The 23,404-nt window shown below is 42.3% G+C and overlaps 1 long non-coding RNA gene, 13 other non-coding genes and 1 pseudogene across 14 annotated transcripts; all 15 read left to right on the forward strand.

Moving 5' to 3' along the window:
- The first annotated feature begins 1,442 nt into the window (after positions 1 to 1,442).
- On the forward strand, positions 1,443 to 1,633 carry LOC144041022 (U2 spliceosomal RNA). The gene has a single exon (XR_013289973.1). It is a non-coding gene; the product is annotated as a U2 spliceosomal RNA (small nuclear RNA).
- Positions 1,634 to 2,102: 469 nt separating this feature from the next.
- LOC144041001 (U1 spliceosomal RNA) lies at positions 2,103 to 2,266 on the forward strand. Its single transcript, XR_013289955.1, has one exon. It is a non-coding gene; the product is annotated as a U1 spliceosomal RNA (small nuclear RNA).
- Positions 2,267 to 4,244: 1,978 nt separating this feature from the next.
- On the forward strand, positions 4,245 to 12,363 carry LOC144040989 (uncharacterized). The gene is made up of 2 exons (XR_013289944.1): positions 4,245 to 5,063; positions 5,787 to 12,363. It is a non-coding gene; the product is annotated as an uncharacterized LOC144040989 (long non-coding RNA).
- A 2,775-nt stretch (positions 12,364 to 15,138) lies between these two features.
- On the forward strand, positions 15,139 to 15,329 carry LOC144041023 (U2 spliceosomal RNA). The gene has a single exon (XR_013289974.1). It is a non-coding gene; the product is annotated as a U2 spliceosomal RNA (small nuclear RNA).
- Positions 15,330 to 15,795: 466 nt separating this feature from the next.
- Positions 15,796 to 15,959, forward strand: LOC144040990 (U1 spliceosomal RNA). The gene has a single exon (XR_013289945.1). It is a non-coding gene; the product is annotated as a U1 spliceosomal RNA (small nuclear RNA).
- A 600-nt stretch (positions 15,960 to 16,559) lies between these two features.
- On the forward strand, positions 16,560 to 16,750 carry LOC144041008 (U2 spliceosomal RNA). Its single transcript, XR_013289962.1, has one exon. It is a non-coding gene; the product is annotated as a U2 spliceosomal RNA (small nuclear RNA).
- Positions 16,751 to 17,216: 466 nt separating this feature from the next.
- Positions 17,217 to 17,380, forward strand: LOC144041000 (U1 spliceosomal RNA). The gene has a single exon (XR_013289954.1). It is a non-coding gene; the product is annotated as a U1 spliceosomal RNA (small nuclear RNA).
- A 600-nt stretch (positions 17,381 to 17,980) lies between these two features.
- Positions 17,981 to 18,171, forward strand: LOC144041014 (U2 spliceosomal RNA). The gene has a single exon (XR_013289968.1). It is a non-coding gene; the product is annotated as a U2 spliceosomal RNA (small nuclear RNA).
- A 466-nt stretch (positions 18,172 to 18,637) lies between these two features.
- Positions 18,638 to 18,801, forward strand: LOC144041004 (U1 spliceosomal RNA). Its single transcript, XR_013289958.1, has one exon. It is a non-coding gene; the product is annotated as a U1 spliceosomal RNA (small nuclear RNA).
- Positions 18,802 to 19,401: 600 nt separating this feature from the next.
- On the forward strand, positions 19,402 to 19,572 carry LOC144041019 (U2 spliceosomal RNA; annotated as a pseudogene).
- A 466-nt stretch (positions 19,573 to 20,038) lies between these two features.
- Positions 20,039 to 20,202, forward strand: LOC144040998 (U1 spliceosomal RNA). The gene has a single exon (XR_013289952.1). It is a non-coding gene; the product is annotated as a U1 spliceosomal RNA (small nuclear RNA).
- Positions 20,203 to 20,802: 600 nt separating this feature from the next.
- LOC144041006 (U2 spliceosomal RNA) lies at positions 20,803 to 20,993 on the forward strand. Its single transcript, XR_013289960.1, has one exon. It is a non-coding gene; the product is annotated as a U2 spliceosomal RNA (small nuclear RNA).
- A 470-nt stretch (positions 20,994 to 21,463) lies between these two features.
- LOC144041002 (U1 spliceosomal RNA) lies at positions 21,464 to 21,627 on the forward strand. Its single transcript, XR_013289956.1, has one exon. It is a non-coding gene; the product is annotated as a U1 spliceosomal RNA (small nuclear RNA).
- A 600-nt stretch (positions 21,628 to 22,227) lies between these two features.
- LOC144041016 (U2 spliceosomal RNA) lies at positions 22,228 to 22,418 on the forward strand. Its single transcript, XR_013289970.1, has one exon. It is a non-coding gene; the product is annotated as a U2 spliceosomal RNA (small nuclear RNA).
- A 467-nt stretch (positions 22,419 to 22,885) lies between these two features.
- Positions 22,886 to 23,049, forward strand: LOC144041013 (U1 spliceosomal RNA). Its single transcript, XR_013289967.1, has one exon. It is a non-coding gene; the product is annotated as a U1 spliceosomal RNA (small nuclear RNA).
- Positions 23,050 to 23,404: the final 355 nt, after the last annotated feature.

The raw sequence follows: 23,404 nt of genomic DNA on the forward strand, positions 1-23,404 counted from the left end.
TAAGGGGAGCACAGTGGTGAGAGACGGACGAGCACTTTTAGCACACTTAACTTTTACAGAACAGGATTTTAGCATTTTAAATATTTATGGTTCTAATGAAAAGCATGACAGGTATGATATTTTAGAGAATTTGCAGTCCCACATGCTCGGTCATAACCCACTAATTATGGGAGGCGATTTTAATTGTATTTTAAATAGGAAGGACAGGAAGGGAGCCGGGGAGGATTTTAAAATTGACAAAACATCGGTTTTATTGCAAGACATGTGCCGCGTATTCAAATTAGATGACTGCTTTAAAACCATGCATCCAAGAGAGGAGGGCTTCACCTGGTTTAGTGGTGACGGCACCAGAGCCTCTCGCATAGATTACATATTTACACGGGGTTGGACACAGACTGATGCTAGATTAACTCCTGTCTTTTTCTCAGATCACCTAATGCTGTCTTGCACCCTTTCACTTTCTTCTGGAGTGACTATTGGAAGAGGTCTGTGGAAATTGAACTGCTCCCTGCTTGAGGATGAGGCCTTGGTCCCTCAGTACAGGGAGCGGTACAAGGACTGGCAGACCCTTCAAGACCTTTACAAATCACGGGCACAGTGGTGGGAAATGATGAAGGAGCGGCAAACAGTGAGTCAAGTGCGCGGGCTTGCATTCGGCAAGCTCACAACAGTTTGGCGCAACGTCAACCATCCTGCCCTCCCAAACAGACTCCGGGACCTGTCGTGGATGGTGGCTCACGAGATTCTCCCAGTCAGGGCCGTTATGCACTCCCGAGGAATGTCAGCGCACTCAACCTGCCCCCGACCTGGTTGTGGCGCCCAGGAGTCGGTGAGGCACCTCCTCTGGGAGTGCAGTGCTGCCGTAGACCTGTGGGCGACAGCCGGCCACCTGAGAAAATTCCCGGACTTGCCAGCAAGGGAGGTCCTAAATGAACAATACGTGCTCTATGGGGTGAGCCAAGTCGAGCGTTCCCGGGAGGAGTTTGCAGAAGACTGGCTCACCCTTGCCGCCATCAAAGACGCCATGTGGACCTCCAGAAACTTGCTGGTAAGGAGGCACAGGCAGACCCCCCCCCCCGTGGCTGTGCTCTTAATGGCTGCAGGGACCATCGAAGCTGCACGCGGCAGGCCAAGGACACACCCACCAAGAAGCGTCGCCTGTGCCCGCCCGGAGGAGGGAACCGGAGCTACACGATGAAGGTCTCGGCAGCGACGGCCTGGCTCTCCGGGAGAGGCAGGAAGGAAGGAGCACAAAGAGTGACTCGGCAGGTCCTGGACAAGCGCTGTTTGAGAGGGTGGGATGAAGACCCACTTAGTAATGCAGTGCTACGCTCCTGCACAATAGATATGAATGTGGTTTTTAAATTTTTAAATTGTTTTTATTTTTACATGTCATGTTAAGGACAAAATGAATGCTCCATATTGGAGAAATGTGACTTGTGATTGATTTAAAAGTGACAATAAAAACATGAAAAGAAAATCTGTTCTTATCAGTTTAATATCTGATACGTCCCCTACCCGGGGACCATATATTAAATTGATTTTTGGAACTGGGAGATGGAATAGGGGCTTGCTCCGTCCACTCCACGCATCAATCTGGTATTGCAGTATCTCCAGGAACGGTGCAATCCCTGAAATTGTCAAATAAAAACCGCTAGAATTTTGGGATAATTCGGTACTTATTAAGTATCAGTAAGCCATTTTGATTCGCGTATGCATAATAATAGAAACGCGATGTTTACATTATGAGGTGACAGGAGCATTTTAGATGGACATTACGGTGCAGTGGGTGCTGCACCAGCCTTGTTGGAGAAGGTTAAACTAATAAAGTGTTTAATCTTAGTAAGATATTCATTTGTGTGCAACTTTTGCTGTCATGTTATTAAAAGTTTTGTGATCGTGACAGTATACATGTCATGTGAATGGAGGTCCTGTAGGTGGCAGTAGCATTTTAGATGCACATCCAACACACTCCTAACCGAATGTGTTGGTCTGCTTGTGACGTCAAAAAAGCATTACTTGGATATGTTCACGTGATATGAAACCATCGCTTCACATAGTGTGCGCGTGAATGACTCTCGTGCTCGCGCCGCATCCAACTCATACTTACCTGGCAGGGGAGATACCATGATCAAGAAGGTGGTTCACCCAGGGTGAGTCTCAGCCATTGCACTCCGGCTGTGCTGACCCCTGCGAATTCCCCAAATGTGGGAATCTCGACTGCATAATTTCTGATAGTGGGGGACTGCGTTCGCGCTCTCCCCTGATCAATATGTGAATAATAATACATGAGAAAAATCAGGATAGGATGCACATGAGTTCGCTCCGCACAGAAACACCCTGACCGTAATTTAAAAAGTACTTCAGCTGTAGTTAGGAATAATTATAATAATTTGAAGGGTTCTCGTCCAAATTGATGAATAGAGGTAGTTCAGCTCCACTACGTTAACGGCGATCGAGTGCTACTGTCATTTTGCCAACAAGCAGGAAACAGGAAGTAGTCAATAGTAGCCAATAAGTGTCTTTTTGTCAAAATGTTGATTAAACGGCTGCTCTGTTTCAGCCACAGCATTATACCAACCGAGTGTTATTGCAAATGACTAATTATTTTCGTCAGTTAAAAATCTATTCTCATACGGCAGAAGGAGTTCAGTTTATTTATTCATCCATGGTTTAATGCCGAATTCTATTGGGTCGACGTGAAGCACGTGACACAAAACATGCACAAACACACGAACATCTGAAAACATTCACATTAATGTTCAACACGTTCGATGCGTTGTTTGGCGTGTCGGGTGATGTGTGTAACCGCAACTTAAAGTTGTAGTCTCTGGAATTGAGTTCTTGCCTCTGACCCTTTGTGGGTATCGCTTCTCGGCCTTTTGGCAAAGACTGCGATCGCCTCTGTTGAGCGACAATTCTATGCCTTTGTGGCTGTGAATCGAACTCAATTGCAGGGGTATTGTGTATTGTGTCTTGTGTTGTTGAATCTTTCTGTTATAGAAGAACGACAAAGGTAAGTTTGCTGGATTTTTATTTGTCAAAAATTGTGACTCAGTGGTTGTCTCCGACATGTCGGCTACATATGCCGGCATGCGGAGGCACCACAGTGTCCGATTTATGTTTCGGGAAAGGGATGGTGGCGAGCCTCTGTGGATGTCCAGGCTGGACTTTTCCAGAAAGCTTGTCCAACAAACCCTGCAATTCAAAGCTGAAGATCTGAATTGTATAATAACGTTGCCCTTCAGTAAAGGATTCGATCTCAGTTTCACCTCTGCTGCGAACCTTCGCGAATTTTGGACTCGGTTTGAAAATGTGAAAGCCCAGTTCTCTGTGTTCAATGTTGAAAGACTGACTGACAATGCTGCTAAAACAGTTATTGTCAGAATGTTTAATGAGACAGTGAATGCAGAAGACATTTGTTTTTGGCTGGGTAGATATTGCACGGTAAAAGGTGAAGACATTTAACATTTTCTATGCATATTTTTACTGTTTATGAATTTACTTATAGTATATAGATGCCATTTAACTGATAATGTTTGTGTGAAATATATTGGACATATAACTGTAGTGTAAGGAATAACACTTTTCACTCCCTTCCAGCTGGTGAGACAGGAATGCACATGGGAGGCATGCATGTTCTCAAGTTGATAACACTGTGGGTCTTAGGGAGTCTAGGTCGCAGGGTCGTACCTGTCTAGTCATATATTTCCGGCTCTGGACGAAACTGGAGTAAACATGTCAATGAATCACTTGTCTGTTTATTATAATTGCTAACCCTTTGTCCAGCCTCAGAGGAGGAGTATGCTTTTTTCCTCTATAAAGCGACTGTGTGTTTTTCATATGGACACACTCGAGGCTTAACATCACCTTTGAATGTAAGCATGTCTTGTGTCTTTTAGGAGCTCCTAAAATAAATCTTTTGCAAAAGAAGCTTCTTCATCAGATCTCATTTTTCAATTATTTTTGAACACGCAAAGATTACACTTAATATAGTAATCAACTAATACCTTCAATTGGTGACCCTCGACGGCGACAAATTGGGACGTTTTTGCAACAGCTGTGATGATCTTGGACAACTGAATTTCTAAATGCGCAAATATTAACAAGGTGAGTGGACAAATTATCAACGTAGAGAAATTCTGTTTGTTTGGGATTACTCAGAGCTGCATTACGTCCGTACCAAATTGTATTTGAGATCTGTGAACAAGTTAGGGGGGTTTTAGAGTCGTATTGGTTACGGAGGGACGCGAAAGTCCTCGATTATGACAATTACTACGACATTGAACCATGCATGGGTTGGCCCGTTGAATACGGAAGTGACGTCAAGTGGGAGCGCTCCGCCGTTCGGAAACGGCATATGAGATTGGTTCCGCGGTGGAATAGGCTGTCTTGTTTTTATTTTTATTTTGGTATGAATAAGCCCTCCGAATAATTTTTCGGAGTGAGCGGAGAGGATAAGCCGCCCGTGTGGTATTATTACACGGTGTGTGTGCTGTGGGTTATTAAAAACCGTGGGACATAATTCCGCGGGGTGTGTGTGTTGTGTCAAATTAAGCCGCTCGTGTGATATTCACATTGGAAGCGAGAGCTATGAATTAAGCCGCTCGTGTGATGTCATTCACATTGGAAGCGAGAGCTGTGAAGAAGCCGCCCGCGAAGATCCGGATAAGTATTTATTAAGTCGCGCAAAAAGATATTTGATTTCTGTTTCGTTTTTCCTTTTTCTTTTATTTTTCTAAAAAAAAATATATATATATAATAATTTTTTGGGGGGATTAATGAGAATAGTTTTGATCTGTTGTATTGTAGTATCATAAGTGAGACGTCACTGACTTTATAAATATTATAAACGACTAAATTACTACATATAATGGACGACATTTTTGACCGAGACTCAGGGTGGTTTGATTTGCGTAAACTTCCGGTCCATACTCAAAGCTTGTCGCTAAGCGAACAAGTCACGGCCGCAACACTCGTCATGGCTGAAGCGCTGCCACCACGGCGACGGCGTAAGATGAAAAATCTTTTAAATGAATGGATGCGGACTAATTGTGATAAAGGTTGGTTCCCACCGTTAAAATCTGAGACATGTCTGATTGCATTAATGAAGTCTGTAGAAGTTGCTTGTGTAAAACAGCGCCAAATGCTGATTGACTCCGTGAAAGACACATCTATATTTTCTTTAAATGGAAAAAAGTGAGACGACAATGTCAGGTCGTGGACCAAATGTTGGTTAACGCTAGAATGCTTGCGTTGGGTAGCTCTGTGAAAGTTGCTCGTAAAGCTGTGTTGAGCGAGTCCGCTAGCCACGGCTCGGCTAACGACAACGTGTTAGATGAACGCATGGCGAATGCTAGGCTAAAATCTCCGCCAATTTAAAATTGTTGGAAATGAGACATGACCCGGAAAATAGATTAAATAAGGCAAAACATTTTTGGATTGGAATTGGCTCGCCATGCGGAGATTGCACAGTCTATTGGTTCTAGATGGCGTACTAATCTGGAGCATGTGTGACTTGTGTGATTAGGAGAGAATGTTTTTTTTTTGTTATAAAATGACTAGGGTCAATTGTGTGATTATAATGGGAATTTTTCTAGTTGGTATGTGTGTGCGTATGTGCCCCAAAAGTTTGAAATAGTTGAGAGAATTGTTGAGTAATCGAATGAGACCTAGATAAGGAAAGTGGGGGCTATCCGGGTGGTTTGGAAGTTAACTGAATCTCTAATTGGGAATAAGAAATGTGTGGATTGTGTGATTTTTTTTCCTTGTTTGTGTGCCTGCAGGGAGTTTGTGACTGTTTGTGTGACTCTGACAATGGGAAAGGTGTGTTGTGTGATGTTCTAGCGAGATTTTAGAAATCAAAATGGCCGTTTGGTCTGTTTCTCCTCACTGCCTTTGTGGAGATGAGGAAAGTGCAGAAGTTAAGTGAATGGAAGTGTAAGTTTGTTTGAGACAGTGATTTTTAAGTGTAGGAAAGAAAGAAAAGATGGGTGGAAAGTAATTTTTTCCCTCCAAAATTCTTTGTCCTCAAAAAAGGGTGAAAAAGAATGGTAAGCAGGAAATCTGCATATTTTGAAAGTAGGGGAGAATTCTGCCTTTGTCTGTGACAATTTTTAAAGCTCTTCCCCCCACGCTTGATTAGGGACTAAAGGTCTGTGAGGATGGGGGCCGTGAGCTGCTGTTTTAAGAAGGTGGTGATTTGTACTGTTGTCTGTTAAAATTAAATTAAACTAAAGAAAAATGAAAGGGGGTGTGATAAGTTTAGTCCTCTCTCCCATTGTCTCCATTTTGGAGACTTGTAGTCTGTTGTGTGTGTGAATAGCAGGGGTCGTCTAAGGCAAAATCAAATTGTTCCTGTTGTGTGGATGGATATTTCATTTGTTTTTCTTTAAAATCTTTAACTGTATGTTTGGTGTTGTTTTTGAGTAGAAAAGACTGGTGTGATAATGGCGTTTGTTTTTCGTATAGGAATGTAGAAAAAAAAATAGGTTTTGAATGTGATTTTCCCTTCCCCTTTTTTCTGCTCCTTCCCTGTGTCTTGGAAGAGAGGAGGGGGATTTGTGTGGAAAATAGGAGTCAGAGGGCAATGTGTTCTGTAATGGGAGTTTTTTTTCTTTTTTCTAGGTAAGAGAAGAATGCGGAAAGATAAAGAGGTCTAGATGATAACTACAGGCCACTATCCATATTATTATTATTATTATTATTTTTAAATCTGGTCTGTGTTTTTATAGTTGAATGAGTAATAAAACCAACTTTTAATATAGTTGAATAAGTAATAAAACCAAATTTTAATTGAAATAGACTTTTCATTTTTGATTTTATATTTCCCCTGCATCTCTGATAACTCATTCGTAGGTGTGAAAATGATTTAACCTTTGTCCTTATCTGAGTCCCATTCTAGAAGTCTGAGAAATCCTGGAATTTGAGACTTCCCTCCATGTGGAGGCATAATTTAAGGTAACATGTAATGAAGAAGGAGTCTATGGTAGACATATGCGTAAATATAGTAATACTACTTGCTATAATGTAGAACATATTTAGATGAAACTACAAAATACATATTTTTTGAGAAAATTATTATTTTTTTTAATTATAACAAGCATATAAATCTCTTGCTATGATCTCATCTCCCTCTGTCTGTTCCGAGTGTATAAATGTTTCAGGCAGGTTCAATCTTTGACGAGAGGTGTTGTTCTTGGGTGTCTCCAACGTGCTGGAATAACCTGGCTGTTGGGCACAGAGTGGACGGCGAACTGAACAATGGTCACTTTCGGGGGGGGAAGTGATCACACGGACTGCGAAAAGGATGGTATACTGCAAATCCGCTCGCCATGAGACTGTTCAATGACTCTTATGAATTATCTGAGCAAAATGTCCATCAACTCTTTGAGCAGACATCTCAAACTCTCATCACAGCCGTCCTGATGAAACTGTCAGCGGTCTCCAGTGACAGCTAAGGCCTGCTTTGAACTTTGCCCTGCATAAACTGCTATCAACAAGGACAGAAAGGAATATGAACTCCAGTGTGGACTCAAAGTTCGAGTCATCTGAGATCGGCCTTTGAGTCATATTTTGGTCTGTTTTGAGTACAGTTTGCACTCTGTACTGTGTCGGTAAAGGAGATGTGATCTATAGCAACGCAGTTTCGGAAGTTGAGAACGGCTTATGTGAATTAGGGTAGTATAAAATTTATTCTAATCTTTAATACTATATTTTCCGTTGTTTGATGCTTGTTGAATTTGGTCTTCTAATTTTTTGCCCATTTTCCTTTTAAATTTTAGCTTCTGGATTGGACTCAGATATGGAACACTTACGGCGAATTTGCTGGTTAAATTTTTAATTTTGATTAAGCTCAACAGCACTGATCTTTGGATTCCACGGGGAATGCACAAAGGCAAAGTTCCCTGCTGTGTTTTTACAAGCCCCCACTACTCTGTAGAAGAGGTGAGGTTAGTTGGCATTTTAAGAATACTTTTTGGTTGGTTTAAAGTAGGGGTTTTGTTTTTCTGATTATAACTCGTTTCTTTTACTAGTTGAGATGGCAGATATTTGGAAGATTTGTGACCTGCAATAGATTAATGGGGTTGTTTAAAAAAATAATAATAATAATAATAATTCTTCTCTTCCTGACCCTAAAAGTCCTCCGCTGTAGTATCTTAATTTACATCTGCTTGAGTTGTTTTTTCCACTTTAAGTTACCTGAACAGGATTCAAATTTATATTACAAACTCTTGCCTCAAAGGTTTTTTTTTTATGGCTCATGGCTAGCTCAGCTGGAGATCTTTTTATAGTTCTGGTGTTGGCCAAATTGTCACAATTTGGTTGTTTTTAATCTACAGGACACAAGGTGTCTGTTTTTCCTCTTTGAAGCAGCAATTTGGAAGCGGCTGCAGTTTTCACATTCAGGTCTGAAATGATCAAAATTGATCTTTATCAGATGGGGGAATGATTGGTCTGTCTGAGTTTGTTGAAAAGGAAGTCTGATGTGAGAATGATTGGTCTGTCTGATGTGAGAATGACTGGTCTGTCGGTGTATCAAAAGGAAGTCTGATGTGAGAATGAAGTTTGGTGTGAGGAATTTACAGGCAAAGAATGGAGCGGAGAATTGGAGGATTTGACTTGGAGGGAAGTAAGTTCTACAAAGATGACAAAAGACAACCAGAATAGCAGAAAATAAGGTAAGTATATTCAATTTCAGAAACAATTGAAAAGTATAATTTCTAGAGCCCATGGAATTTGCCATTTAGGTGTGGAAGGAACATTGGGACACCTGGTGGACATTATTTTATGAGACAAGTTGTAAAAATGAACTGTAGGACTGCAGTGTTTATTAAAAGGTATAAATATATATAAATCTCTTCTCAGACTGTTTATGGCCCGGCCGGACATGAGCAGTTTTGGGTTAAGATGATGTTGTTTTTAAATGATTTACACTGCTATAATAAAAAACAGCGTAAAAAATACAGAAATTTGATGTATGATAAAAGTACATTTATGCTAAATCTACAACAGTAAATATCATGGTAAAATATTTGATTAATCATTATCTACTATTATAAGGGCTTCTTAGGAATATTGGATTAGACGAACCCATTTGAAAAAACAAAAACTTCATAAGATATAAAAAGGTTGGACTCCTTTTGAGGGTCATAAAAACAGGCTGTTTCCCGCCCCTAATGTTCCGCTGGGAAGTCACTCGTTGAGAGGCCCCCGGTAATTAAAGAGATAGTGTCTACATTCTCTAAGCTAACAGATAACTAACCAGAAGTTCCTTCAAAAATAAATGATTGTGAATATGTGTGGTTGAAAGTAACTAAACCGAAATGGTCTTGTCCTCATTGGCTAGGTCCATTTAAGGTCAAGGAGCGTACATCCTGTGCGGTGCGCTTGTATCGAAAAGGGGATACTTGGTATCATCTCTCATCTACAAGGTCGGCTGTTTCTGGTTCAACGCTGCCACCAAGGGCAACCGTCTGATGATCTACGCCCACACCAGTTGGAGCCATCTCACCGAGCCCCACCACGCCGTTTCCAGTGTCTACCTGACAAGCTGTCCAAGGAGGGAAGCTGCAGCGGGGGAGGTCCTGGAAGGAGGTTCATTGTAGTGCCTTTTCCATGGGCAAAGCTGACCAAGTGTCAATCTGCTGTTTGAAGGAGAAATCACTCAATGGTGATTTGAGTCACATGCCCCTTTTCATCAATTCACAAGGATAGAGTCACACTGGGAATGAAGTCCCGTGACCTTTCCTGCGATCTCTGGCAGTGAGCCAGGGTTCGGAAAAAGGCTGACAACGCCTCTAATAAAAAAAAATAAAATAAAAAAAACGATATCATCAACCAACGACTGACGAACATCCTTCTCCTTCGACAAAAGAACTTCTTCTCAAGATGGCTTCGATGAAGAACTCTGCTACTAATTGCTGCATTGTAACGGTTTTTCTCTTGTTAATTGTTGTGCCATTTTGGTTCTTCATGAAACCCCTTGACGTGAGTTTGAATACAACACACCGTGATAAAAGAAATGTTATTTCCACCCAAATTCCGTGGATAATGAACTGGGCGTATAATAACTCAATTGTCCTGACCGTTGCTCCTAACACAAACACATCTGTCAAACTCCCCATTAAATCTTTGAAGGGATTTAGTAGTGGGGGGCCGACGAAGGGGGGCCTTTGGCTCAAGTACTGGTGGTATTTGACAGGTAGTGTTTTACGACTGGACTGGAGTACATTCCTTACCACCCAAAATGGCCAATACTGGCCGCCAGGTTCCAGTAGGGAGGCAGTTTATTTTGCCAAGAGAGTAACATTGAGGAGAATGGGACATCATTTTGAATTAACTTTTGTTTTTCCTGAAGGTAATATCCGGCCACCTAATGTAACCATAAATAACACTTTTTGTTATGGCCTAATGCTGTGGGCATGGTTCTCTGGAACTGATCCCTATTTTCCAATTTAAATTTGCATTGATAAAACTATGAGTAAGACAGAACAACCTAAAATGACTAAATATACAATGGAGTCTGGGGTAGAAGCTTTTAGTGTCCAAATTGATGAAGTAAGTGAATGGTTTCGGGTAACAACGGGCCTGTCTGGTGGCAGTAATAATTGGCTGCTGTTAGCAAATGCAGCAGCACAGGCTTCTGGAGAAGATTGCGTCGTATGTGTGGGCCCAAGACCTTTATTGAGGGTGATTCCTGTTAAAATAGAGGATAAATGTGTAATGGAACTAATGAATAAAACTGTCCCCAATGATAAATGCTCTAAATGGGATAAAGTTTATCCACTGGTTGATTGGCAAGATACTAAACCTATTTTTTCAAATAAAGTGGCGGATGGTGGTTTTTCATGTATTAAAATGTCAGGTACTGGGAAACAATTGGGAAGACTGAACCACACCACTCACTGCATTTCAGCAACAGATGTGGGTCGTAAATTCCAGCCTCAGTCCAGAGCTGACATTTGGTGGTGGTGTGGGGACAGCCGAATATTTGATAAGTTACCTCTGAATATGAAGGGATATTGTGCTCTCATCACCCTCCTTCTGCCAGTAGATATTTTCCCTACATCGGTTGATAACCTTCTGCAAATTGTTAATACTTGGCAACCAAATTTTTCTCATTCTTTTCAGAGGGCCAAAAGATCCACTTGGCAGGATCAAAATGTTCCCACATACATAGATGCGATTGGAGTGCCACGCGGGGTCCCAGATGAGTATAAGATTGCGGACCAGGTGGCTTCAGGTTTTGAATCTTTGATTTGCTGGTGGTGTACCATTAACAAAAATGTAGATAGGATTAATTATGTACATTACAATGTTCAAAGACTAGGAAATTGGACTCAATCAGGTTTCGAAGCAGTACACGGCCAGTTGTCAGCTACATCTTTAATGGCTTTTCAGAATCGTATAGCCCTTGATATGTTACTTGCAGAAAGGGGTGGTGTTTGTTCAATGTTCGCAGAACAATGTTGTACTTTTATTCCTAATAACACTGCACCGGATGGAAGTTTAACCAATGCCATTGAGGGACTCCGAACACTTAAAAAAAAAATGAAAGAGCAGTCCGGTATCGATACGTCAATTTGGATAACTGGATGGATGCTTTTGGAAGATATAAAAATTTGGTTTCAGCTTTTTTGACAACTTGCGGTTGTTGCTGTATTCCTTGTTTAAGATCGTTGTGCACGCGGCTTATTGCCACAGCCATTGAAAAGCAAGATGTACAAAACAAGTCGTCTTATATGATGGTTGAATCTGTAACTTCTAAAGCTATGACCGCGGTGGCGACTTCAGATGAAGATCCGGCTGGAATTTTTCTCTAGACTATTTCTAAGGGATTTAATGTCTTATTTTGAACAAATATAGTTTGTTCATTGAGGGACTGAAGACATTTAACATTTTCTATGCATATTTTTACTGTTTATGAATTTACTTATAGTATATAGATGCCATTTAACTGATAATGTTTGTGTGAAATATATTGGACATATAACTGTAGTGTAAGGAATAACACTTTTCACTCCCTTCCAGCTGGTGAGACAGGAATGCACATGGGAGGCATGCATGTTCTCAAGTTGATAACACTGTGGGTCTTAGGGAGTCTAGGTCGCAGGGTCGTACCTGTCTAGTCATATATTTCCGGCTCTGGACGAAACTGGAGTAAACATGTCAATGAATCACTTGTCTGTTTATTATAATTGCTAACCCTTTGTCCAGCCTCAGAGGAGGAGTATGCTTTTTTCCTCTATAAAGCGACTGTGTGTTTTTCATATGGACACACTCGAGGCTTAACATCACCTTTGAATGTAAGCATGTCTTGTGTCTTTTAGGAGCTCCTAAAATAAATCTTTTGCAAAAGAAGCTTCTTCATCAGATCTCATTTTTCAATTATTTTTGAACACGCAAAGATTACACTTAATATAGTAATCAACTAATACCTTCAAAGGCCAGGCTGTGAAGGTGAGGGATGAGGACGGCATCTGGAACTGTGCCTGGCGGGTACCCATTCAACAATGGCAGGACCCCCAGGGCTTCCAGGGCCTGAAACATCTCCCATCAATGATAGTCTTGGGTGAAAACCGGGGCTACATACATTACCAGGGTCAGCCCAAGCTCTGCCGCAAGTGTGGTGAGCATGGACACCTGGCGGAAGCGTGTGAGAAAACCATTTGTAGAAAATGTCGAGTAATTGGGCTTACTTTTGAAGAATGTACCAATGGCAGAAAGTGCAATCTCTGTGGGGAAACTAACCACCTCTACAGAAATTGTCCAAAATCATTTGCCAACAAACTGAAGGCTGGAAAAGAAATGGCACAAGGAAATGAAAAGGAAGGTGACAAACAAATTGAATGTCCTGAAGGAAATTCAAATTTCCCTCCAAATCCTGTCATTGGTGGAGAGGGGACAGGTGAGGAGGGGCAAGGGGAGGGGAGCAGGCCGGCCCCACCAATCGGGAGCTCAGAGGAAAGTGAAATGCTGCAAGAAATACCAGCAAGTGAGTCAAGTGAAGTCAGTCCAAATGAGACTGACAGCGAAGACACCCAGATCACTTGTGCTCAAAATAACAAAAGGCTTGCCTCTCAACGGTCCTCTGAGTCTCCCCTGTCTGCAGAGAAGAGGGGAAGGCCCGGGAGCTCAGATAGCGAGGTGGGGGAGTTCAGGGTCTTCCCCTCGAGCTCACCAAATGAACTCTCCTTTTTAAACATAGTACTGCAATCAACGCCAAAAAGCAAAAACACTATGAATTTAAGGTTGCGTGAGCGATCACCACCTCGAGTGCCTCTGAGAGATGACCAGTGTTTTAGCTCTGCCCCTTTTGCTGAGGTAAAGGAAGAAATAAGCTCTCGAGAAATACCTTAGCTACTGCCTTGTTTTAAAAAAAAATAATGTTCTCTTAAAATTTTGTAACCCTATCTGTGTTTTTTAAATTTTTAATCATACCTATGACCCTCACCTTCTCAACTATTAACGTTAGAAGCGTGAAGTCAAAGATTAGAGCTCAGAGCGTTTTAACATTTTTAAAAACTTTTAAATCTGATCTGTTTTTAATCCAAGAATGTGGCATACCCTTTTTAAGAAATTATAAACAGTGGGAGGAAATGTGGCCACACCCATCATTATGGAGTGGTTCAAACGAAAATAGAAATGATGGAGTGGCTATTTTAATAAATAATCCTCAGATTGTTTTTAAGGGGAGCACAGTGGTGAGAGACGGACGAGCACTTTTAGCACACTTAACTTTTACAGAACAGGATTTTAGCATTTTAAATATTTATGGTTCTAATGAAAAGCATGACAGGTATGATATTTTAGAGAATTTGCAGTCCCACATGCTCGGTCATAACCCACTAATTATGGGAGGCGATTTTAATTGTATTTTAAATAGGAAGGACAGGAAGGGAGCCGGGGAGGATTTTAAAATTGACAAAACATCGGTTTTATTGCAAGACATGTGCCGCGTATTCAAATTAGATGACTGCTTTAAAACCATGCATCCAAGAGAGGAGGGCTTCACCTGGTTTAGTGGTGACGGCACCAGAGCCTCTCGCATAGATTACATATTTACACGGGGTTGGACACAGACTGATGCTAGATTAACTCCTGTCTTTTTCTCAGATCACCTAATGCTGTCTTGCACCCTTTCACTTTCTTCTGGAGTGACTATTGGAAGAGGTCTGTGGAAATTGAACTGCTCCCTGCTTGAGGACGAGGCCTTGGTCCCTCAGTACAGGGAGCGGTACAAGGACTGGCAGACCCTTCAAGACCTTTACAAATCACGGGCACAGTGGTGGGAAATGATGAAGGAGCGGCAAACAGTGAGTCAAGTGCGCGGGCTTGCATTCGGCAAGCTCACAACAGTTTGGCGCAACGTCAACCATCCTGCCCTCCCAAACAGACTCCGGGACCTGTCGTGGATGGTGGCTCACGAGATTCTCCCAGTCAGGGCCGTTATGCACTCCCGAGGAATGTCAGCGCACTCAACCTGCCCCCGACCTGGTTGTGGCGCCCAGGAGTCGGTGAGGCACCTCCTCTGGGAGTGCAGTGCTGCCGTAGACCTGTGGGCGACAGCCGGCCACCTGAGAAAATTCCCGGACTTGCCAGCAAAGGAGGTCCTAAATGAACAATACGTGCTCTATGGGGTGAGCCAAGTCGAGCGTTCCCGGGAGGAGTTTGCAGAAGACTGGCTCACCCTTGCCGCCATCAAAGACGCCATGTGGACCTCCAAAAACTTGCTGGTAAGGAGGCACAGGCACAGGCAGACCCCCCCCCCCGTGGCTGTGCTCTTAATGGCTGCAGGGACCATCGAAGCTGCACGCGGCAGGCCAAGGACACACCCACCAAGAAGCGTCGCCTGTGCCCGCCCGGAGGAGGGAACCGGAGCTACACGATGAAGGTCTCGGCAGCGACGGCCTGGCTCTCCGGGAGAGGCAGGAAGGAAGGAGCACAAAGAGTGACTCGGCAGGTCCTGGACAAGCGCTGTTTGAGAGGGTGGGATGAAGACCCACTTAGTAATGCAGTGCTACGCTCCTGCACAATAGATATGAATGTGGTTTTTAAATTTTTAAATTGTTTTTATTTTTACATGTCATGTTAAGGACAAAATGAATGCTCCATATTGGAGAAATGTGACTTGTGATTGATTTAAAAGTGACAATAAAAACATGAAAAGAAAATCTGTTCTTATCAGTTTAATATCTGATACGTCCCCTACCCGGGGACCATATATTAAATTGATTTTTGGAACTGGGAGATGGAATAGGGGCTTGCTCCGTCCACTCCACGCATCAATCTGGTATTGCAGTATCTCCAGGAACGGTGCAATCCCTGAAATTGTCAAATAAAAACCGCTAGAATTTTGGGATAATTCGGTACTTATTAAGTATCAGTAAGCCATTTTGATTCGCGTATGCATAATAGAAACGCGATGTTTACATTATGAGGTGACAGGAGCATTTTAGATGGACATTACGGTGCAGTGGGTGCTGCACCAGCCTTGTTGGAGAAGGTTAAACTAATAAAGTGTTTAATCTTAGCAAGATATTCATTTGTGTGCAACTTTTGCTGTCATGTTATTAAAAGTTTTGTGATCGTGACAGTATACATGTCATGTGAATGGAGGTCCTGTAGGTGGCAGTAGCATTTTAGATGCACATCCAACACACTCCTAACCGAATGTGTTGGTCTGCTTGTGACGTCAAAAAAGCATTACTTGGATATGTTCACGTGATATGAAACCATCGCTTCACATAGTGTGCGCGTGAATGACTCTCGTGCTCGCGCCGCATCCAACTCATACTTACCTGGCAGGGGAGATACCATGATCAAGAAGGTGGTTCACCCAGGGTGAGGCTCAGCCATTGCACTCCGGCTGTGCTGACCCCTGCGAATTCCCCAAATGTGGGAATCTCGACTGCATAATTTCTGATAGTGGGGGACTGCGTTCGCGCTCTCCCCTGATCAATATGTGAATAATAATACATGAGAAAAATCAGGATAGGATGCACATGAGTTAGCTCCGCACAGAAACACCCTGACCGTAATTTAAAAAGTACTTCAGCTGTAGTTAGGAATAATTATAATAATTTGAAGGGTTCTCGTCCAAATTGATGAATAGAGGTAGTTCAGCTCCACTACGTTAACGGCGATCGAGTGCTACTGTCATTTTGCCAACAAGCAGGAAACAGGAAGTAGTCAATAGTAGCCAATAAGTGTCTTTTTGTCAAAATGTTGATTAAACGGCTACTCTGTTTCAGCCACAGCATTATACCAACCGAGTGTTATTGCAAATGACTAATTATTTTCGTCAGTTAAAAATCTATTCTCATACGGCAGAAGGAGTTCAGTTTATTTATTCATCCATGGTTTAATGCCGAATTCTATTGGGTCGACGTGAAGCACGTGACACAAAACATGCACAAACACACGAACATCTGAAAACATTCACATTAATGTTCAACACGTTCGATGCGTTGTTTGGCGTGTCGGGTGATGTGTGTAACCGCAACTTAAAGTTGTAGTCTCTGGAATTGAGTTCTTGCCTCTGACCCTTTGTGGGTATCGCTTCTCGGCCTTTTGGCTAAGATCAAGTGTAGTATCTGTTCTTATCAGTTTAATATCTGATACGTCCCCTACCCGGGGACCATATATTAAATTGATTTTTGGAACTGGGAGATGGAATAGGGGCTTGCTCCGTCCACTCCACGCATCGACCTGGTATTGCAGTATCTCCAGGAACGGTGCAATCCCTGAAATTGTCAAATAAAAACCGCTAGAATTTTGGGATAATTCGGTACTTATTAAGTATCAGTAAGCCATTTTGATTCGCGTATGCATAATAGAAACGCGATGTTTACATTATGAGGTGACAGGAGCATTTTAGATGGACATTACGGTGCAGTGGGTGCTGCACCAGCCTTGTTGGAGAAGGTTAAACTAATAAAGTGTTTAATCTTAGTAAGATATTCATTTGTGTGCAACTTTTGCTGTCATGTTATTAAAAGTTTTGTGATCGTGACAGTATACATGTCATGTGAATGGAGGTCCTGTAGGTGGCAGTAGCATTTTAGATGCACATCCAACACACTCCTAACCGAATGTGTTGGTCTGCTTGTGACGTCAAAAAAGCATTACTTGGATATGTTCACGTGATATGAAACCATCGCTTCACATAGTGTGCGCGTGAATGACTCTCGTGCTCGCGCCGCATCCAACTCATACTTACCTGGCAGGGGAAATACCATGATCAAGAAGGTGGTTCACCCAGGGTGAGGCTCAGCCATTGCACTCCGGCTGTGCTGACCCCTGCGAATTCCCCAAATGTGGGAATCTCGACTGCATAATTTCTGATAGTGGGGGACTGCGTTCGCGCTCTCCCCTGATCAATATGTGAATAATAATACATGAGAAAAATCAGGATAGGATGCACATGAGTTCGCTCCGCACAGAAACACCCTGACCGTAATTTAAAAAGTACTTCAGCTGTAGTTAGGAATAATTATAATAATTTGAAGGGTTCTCGTCCAAATTGATGAATAGAGGTAGTTCAGCTCCACTACGTTAACGGCGATCGAGTGCTACTGTCATTTTGCCAACAAGCAGGAAACAGGAAGTAGTCAATAGTAGCCAATAAGTGTCTTTTTGTCAAAATGTTGATTAAACGGCTACTCTGTTTCAGCCACAGCATTATACCAACCGAGTGTTATTGCAAATGACTAATTATTTTAGTCAGTTAAAAATCTATTCTCATACGGCAGAAGGAGTTCAGTTTATTTATTCATCCATGGTTTAATGCCGAATTCTATTGGGTCGACGTGAAGCACGTGACACAAAACATGCACAAACACACGAACATCTGAAAACATTCACATTAATGTTCAACACGTTCGATGCGTTGTTTGGCGTGTCGGGTGATGTGTGTAACCGCAACTTAAAGTTGTAGTCTCTGGAATTGAGTTCTTGCCTCTGACCCTTTGTGGGTATCGCTTCTCGGCCTTTTGGCTAAGATCAAGTGTAGTATCTGTTCTTATCAGTTTAATATCTGATACGTCCCCTACCCGGGGACCATTTATTAAATTGATTTTTGTAACTGGGAGATGGAATAGGGGCTTGCTCCGTCCACTCCACGCATCGACCTGGTATTGCAGTATCTCCAGGAACGGTGCAATCCTTGAAATTGTCAAATAAAAACCACTAGAATTTTGGGATAATTCGGTACTTATTAAGTATCAGTAAGCCGTTTTGATTCGCGTATGCATAATAGAAACGTGATGTTTACGTTATGAGGTGACAGGAGCGTTTTAGATGGACATTACGGTGCAGTGGGTGCTGCACCAGCCTTGTTGGAGAAGGTTAAACTAATAAAGTGTTTAATCTTAGTAAGATATTCATTTGTGTGCAACTTTTGCTGTCATGTTATTAAAAGTTTTGTGATCGTGACAGTATACATGTCATGTGAATGGAGGTCCTGTAGGTGGCAGTAGCATTTTAGATGCACATCCAACACACTCCTAACCGAATGTGTTGGTCTGCTTGTGACGTCAAAAAAGCATTACTTGGATATGTTCACGTGATATGAAACCATCGCTTCACATAGTGTGCGCGTGAATGACTCTCGTGCTCGCGCCGCATCCAACTCATACTTACCTGGCAGGGGAGATACCATGATCAAGAAGGTTGTTCACCCAGGGTGAGGCTCAGCCATTGCACTCCGGCTGTGCTGACCCCTGCGAATTCCCCAAATGTGGGAATCTCGACTGCATAATTTCTGATAGTGGGGGACTGCGTTCGCGCTCTCCCCTGATCAATATGTGAATAATAATAAATGAGAAAAATCAGGATAGGATGCACATGAGTTCGCTCCGCACAGAAACACCCTGACCGTAATTTAAAAAGTACTTCAGCTGTAGTTAGGAATAATTATAATAATTTGAAGGGTTCTCGTCCAAATTGATGAATAGAGGTAGTTCAGCTCCACTACGTTAACGGCGATCGAGTGCTACTGTCATTTTGCCAACAAGCAGGAAACAGGAAGTAGTCAATAGTAGCCAATAAGTGTCTTTTTGTCAAAATGTTGATTAAACGGCTACTCTGTTTCAGCCACAGCATTATACCAACCGAGTGTTATTGCAAATGACTAATTATTTTCGTCAGTTAAAAATCTATTCTCATACGGCAGAAGGAGTTCAGTTTATTTATTCATCCATGGTTTAATGCCGAATTCTATTGGGTCGACGTGAAGCACGTGACACAAAACATGCACAAACACACGAACATCTGAAAACATTCACATTAATGTTCAACACGTTCGATGCGTTGTTTGGCGTGTCGGGTGATGTGTGTAACCGCAATTTAAAGTTGTAGTCTCTGGAATTGAGTTCTTGCCTCTGACCCTTTGTGGGTATCGCTTCTCGGCCTTTTGGCTAAGATCAAGTTGTAGTATCTGATATGTCCCCTACCCGGGGACCATATATTAAATTGATTTTTGGAACTGGGAGATGGAATAGGGGCTTGCTCCGTCCACTCCACGCATCGACCTGGTATTGCAGTATCTCCAGGAACGGTGCAATCCCTGAAATTGTCAAATAAAAACCGCTAGAATTTTGGGATAATTCGGTACTTATTAAGTATCAGTAAGCCATTTTGATTCGCGTATGCATAATAGAAACGCGATGTTTACATTATGAGGTGACAGGAGCATTTTAGATGGACATTACGGTGCAGTGGGTGCTGCACCAGCCTTGTTGGAGAAGGTTAAACTAATAAAGTGTTTAATCTTAGCAAGATATTCATTTGTGTGCAACTTTTGCTGTCATGTTATTAAAAGTTTTGTGATCGTGACAGTATACATGTCATGTGAATGGAGGTCCTGTAGGTGGCAGTAGCATTTTAGATGCACATCCAACACACTCCTAACCGAATGTGTTGGTCTGCTTGTGACGTCAAAAAAGCATTACTTGGATATGTTCACGTGATATGAAACCATCGCTTCACATAGTGTGCGCGTGAATGACTCTCGTGCTCGCGCCGCATCCAACTCATACTTACCTGGCAGGGGAGATACCATGATCAAGAAGGTGGTTCACCCAGGGTGAGGCTCAGCCATTGCACTCCGGCTGTGCTGACCCCTGCGAATTCCCCGAATGTGGGAATCTCGACTGCATAATTTCTGATAGTGGGGGACTGCGTTCGCGCTCTCCCCTGATCAATATGTGAATAATAATACATGAGAAAAATCAGGATAGGATGCACATGAGTTCGCTCCGCACAGAAACACCCTGACCGTAATTTAAAAAGTACTTCAGCTGTAGTTAGGAATAATTATAATAATTTGAAGGGTTCTCGTCCAAATTGATGAATAGAGGTAGTTCAGCTCCACTACGTTAACGGCGATCGAGTGCTACTGTCATTTTGCCAACAAGCAGGAAACAGGAAGTAGTCAATAGTAGCCAATAAGTGTCTTTTTGTCAAAATGTTGATTAAACGGCTACTCTGTTTCAGCCACAGCATTATACCAACCGAGTGTTATTGCAAATGACTAATTATTTTCGTCAGTTAAAAATCTATTCTCATACGGCAGAAGGAGTTCAGTTTATTTATTCATCCATGGTTTAATGCCGAATTCTATTGGGTCGACGTGAAGCACGTGACACAAAACATGCACAAACACACGAACATCTGAAAACATTCACATTAATGTTCAACACGTTCGATGCGTTGTTTGGCGTGTCGGGTGATGTGTGTAACCGCAACTTAAAGTTGTAGTCTCTGGAATTGAGTTCTTGCCTCTGACCCTTTGTGGGTATCGCTTCTCGGCCTTTTGGCTAAGATCAAGTGTAGTATCTGTTCTTATCAGTTTAATATCTGATACGTCCCCGACCCGGGGACCATATATTAAATTGATTTTTGGAACTGGGAGATGGAATAGGGGCTTGCTCCATCCACTCCACGCATCGACCTGGTATTGCAGTATCTCCAGGAACGGTGCACCCCCTGAAATTGTCAAATAAAAACCGCTATAATTTTGGGATAATTCGGTACTTATTAAGTATCAGTAAGCCATTTTTATTCGCGTATGCATAATAATAGAAACGCGATGTTTACATTATGAGGTGACAGGAGCATTTTAGATGGACATTACGGTGCAGTGGGTGCTGCACCAGCCTTGTTGGAGAAGGTTAAACTAATAAAGTGTTTAATCTTAGTAAGATATTCATTTGTGTGCAACTTTTGCTGTCATGTTATTAAAAGTTTTGTGATCGTGACAGTATACATGTCATGTGAAAGGAGGTCCTGTAGGTGGCAGTAGCATTTTAGATGCACATCCAACACACTCCTAACCGAATGTGTTGGTTCTTTTTGTTACGTCAAAAAAGCATTACTTGGATATGTTCACGTGATATGAAACCATCGCTTCACATAGTGTGCGCGTGAATGACTCTCGTGCTCGCGCCGCATCCAACTCATACTTACCTGGCAGGGGAGATACCATGATCAAGAAGGTGGTTCACCCAGGGTGAGGCTCAGCCATTGCACTCCGGCTGTGCTGACCCCTGCGAATTCCCCAAATGTGGGAATCTCGACTGCATAATTTCTGATAGTGGGGGACTGCGTTCGCGCTCTCCCCTGATCAATATGTGAATAATAATACATGAGAAAAATCAGGATAGGATGCACATGAGTTCGCTCCGCACAGAAACACCCTGACCGTAATTTAAAAAGTACTTCAGCTGTAGTTAGGAATAATTATAATAATTTGAAGGGTTCTCGTCCAAATTGATGAATAGAGGTAGTTCAGCTCCACTACGTTAACGGCGATCGAGTGCTACTGTCATTTTGCCAACAAGCAGGAAACAGGAAGTAGTCAATAGTAGCCAATAAGTGTCTTTTTGTCAAAATGTTGATTAAACGGCTACTCTGTTTCAGCCACAGCATTATACCAACCGAGTGTTATTGCAAATGACTAATTATTTTCGTCAGTTAAAAATCTATTCTCATACGGCAGAAGGAGTTCAGTTTATTTATTCATCCATGGTTTAATGCCGAATTCTATTGGGTCGACGTGAAGCACGTGACACAAAACATGCACAAACACACGAACATCTGAAAACATTCACATTAATGTTCAACACGTTCGATGCGTTGTTTGGCGTGTCGGGTGATGTGTGTAACCGCAACTTAAAGTTGTAGTCTCTGGAATTGAGTTCTTGCCTCTGACCCTTTGTGGGTATCGCTTCTCGGCCTTTTGGCTAAGATCAAGTGTAGTATCTGTTCTTATCAGTTTGATATCTGATACGTCCCCTACCCGGGGACCATATATTAAATTGATTTTTGGAACTGGGAGATGGAATAGGGGCTTGCTCCGTCCACTCCACGCATCGACCTGGTATTACAGTATCTCCAGGAACGGTGCAATCCCTGAAATTGTCAAATAAAAACCGCTAGAATTTTGGGATAATTCGGTACTTATTAAGTATCAGTAAGCCATTTTGATTCGCGTATGCATAATAGAAACGCGATGTTTACATTATGAGGTGACAGGAGCATTTTAGATGGACATTACGGTGCAGTGGGTGCTGCACCAGCCTTGTTGGAGAAGGTTAAACTAATAAAGTGTTTAATCTTAGTAAGATATTCATTTGTGTGCAACTTTTGCTGTCATGTTATTAAAAGTTTTGTGATCGTGACAGTATACATGTCATGTGAAAGGAGGTCCTGTAGGTGGCAGTAGCATTTTAGATGCACATCCAACACACTCCTAACCGAATGTGTTGGTTCTTTTTGTTACGTCAAAAAAGCATTACTTGGATATGTTCACGTGATATGAAACCATCGCTTCACATAGTGTGCGCGTGAATGACTCTCGTGCTCGCGCCGCATCCAACTCATACTTACCTGGCAGGGGAGATACCATGATCAAGAAGGTGGTTCACCCAGGGTGAGGCTCAGCCATTGCACTCCGGCTGTGCTGACCCCTGCGAATTCCCCAAATGTGGGAATCTCGACTGCATAATTTCTGATAGTGGGGGACTGCGTTCGCGCTCTCCCCTGATCAATATGTGAATAATAATACATGAGAAAAATCAGGATAGGATGCACATGAGTTCGCTCCGCACAGAAACACCCTGACCGTAATTTAAAAAGTACTTCAGCTGTAGTTAGGAATAATTATAATAATTTGAAGGGTTCTCGTCCAAATTGATGAATAGAGGTAGTTCAGCTCCACTACGTTAACGGCGATCGAGTGCTACTGTCATTTTGCCAACAAGCAGGAAACAGGAAGTAGTCAATAGTAGCCAATAAGTGTCTTTTTGTCAAAATGTTGATTAAACGGCTACTCTGTTTCAGCCACAGCATTATACCAACCGAGTGTTATTGCAAATGACTAATTATTTTCGTCAGTTAA

Source organism: Vanacampus margaritifer, unplaced genomic scaffold, assembly GCF_051991255.1.
Source record: "Vanacampus margaritifer isolate UIUO_Vmar unplaced genomic scaffold, RoL_Vmar_1.0 HiC_scaffold_85, whole genome shotgun sequence".
NCBI classification, from domain to species: Eukaryota; Metazoa; Chordata; class Actinopteri; order Syngnathiformes; family Syngnathidae; genus Vanacampus; species Vanacampus margaritifer.